Raw genomic sequence first — 1473 nt, forward strand, 5'->3', positions numbered from 1 at the left:
GAACCCATACAGGCGAGAAGCCGTTTGAATGCTCTGAATGTCCGAAGAAGTTCTTGACTGCCGCTAAATTACGACGACATCACATAACCCACACAGGAGAACGTTCGTTTGAATGCTCCGAGTGTCAAAAAAAGTTCTCCCTTGCAATTTATTTGAGGGCTCATTTTATACGAACCCATACTGGCGAGAAACCGTTTGAATGCTCTGAATGTGTGAAGAAGTTCTTTACTTCCACTGAATTGAGACAACATCTCAGAACCCATACCGGAGAAAGGCCGTTTGAATGCTCTGAATGTCAGAAAAAGTTCTCCTGTGCATCTAGTTTGAAGTCTCATTCTTTAAGAACCCATATAGGCGAGAAGCCGTTTAAATGCTCTGAATGCCAGAAAAAGTTCTTCACTCTGTCTAATCTGAGGACTCATTTTATGAGAACCCATACAGACGAGAAGCCGTCGGATGCTCTGAAAGCCTGAAGAAGTTCTGGACTGTCACTAAATTAAGGTCTCAACTCAGAATCCATACCGGAGAAAGGCCGTTTGAATGCTCCGAGACAGAAGTAGTTGTCCTTCACATCTTTGAATCTAATATCAGTGAGCAGCCAGTTAAACGCTGAATATCCGAAGGAGTTTTTTCCTGCCGATGAATTAACGATTCATCCCTCCACGCGGTATAAAAAGTTCATTGTATTTCAAGACCCGGTCTTGCATCTTATGGAGAACGCAATGAAATCCAAGACCTGGTCTTGAAATACATTGAACATTTATGATTTTTACCGTGCACACCGGATAGAAGCCTGCTTTGATTACCCCCAAAGAGTTCAATACAAAATATGCCAGACAATGTTCCCGCTTACCTAAAATATGTGTGGGTATGCACTCATCCATTGTTGAATCTGAGCAATAGTAGTATGTTTAATTTGATTCTCTTTGTTTATATTTTTGAAATACACTTTTTTGTGCCCATTTCAGTCCATTTACAATTACCAATTACCTCATTCCGTTGTTGTGCAAAACATTGGCTCACTCGCACATTTCACCGTACACCGACCGAGCTGCACAATAATGCACATACGCCCGCACTGCTGTCGTCTTACCGTGTACTTAGGTCGCACAATTCGCGGCTCATATGCGTTCTTGTGGCCGAGCATCGACGAGAGAGAGAGAGAGAGAGAGAGAGAAAGAAAAGGGAGGGCTGGGGGGTTGCCCCGTCGGGCCCAAGTGGCTGTCCGAGCAATCCAATCAGTGGGCGGCGTGGCGCCCCAGCTGCGGACGCCTCTGGACGCCTCAGGACGCCTCAGGACGCCTCAGGACGCCGCCCCTTGCTCGGCCTTGGCGCCGCCGCGGTCCTCGCCGTGTTTCATTGCGCCCCGCTCTTATTTATGGCCCGAGTCCAACTTGCCGCCCTGTAGGCCCGCCTCGAGGCCACAACACTCGGCTCGTTAGGTATGAGAAATTGGACGGGAATTTATTAAGC

The 1473-nt window shown here is 47.1% G+C and overlaps 1 protein-coding gene across 3 annotated transcripts in view; it reads left to right on the top strand.

Moving 5' to 3' along the window:
* LOC113207507 (gastrula zinc finger protein XlCGF8.2DB-like) overlaps nucleotides 1–1473 on the top strand; it is an 80432-nt gene that overhangs the window by 23983 nt on the left and 54976 nt on the right. The window lies entirely within an intron of this gene.

The sequence above is a fragment of the Frankliniella occidentalis genome, unplaced genomic scaffold (assembly GCF_000697945.3).
Source record: "Frankliniella occidentalis isolate FOCC.00 unplaced genomic scaffold, Focc_3.1 Scaffold28, whole genome shotgun sequence".
Classification (NCBI taxonomy): domain Eukaryota; kingdom Metazoa; phylum Arthropoda; class Insecta; order Thysanoptera; family Thripidae; genus Frankliniella; species Frankliniella occidentalis.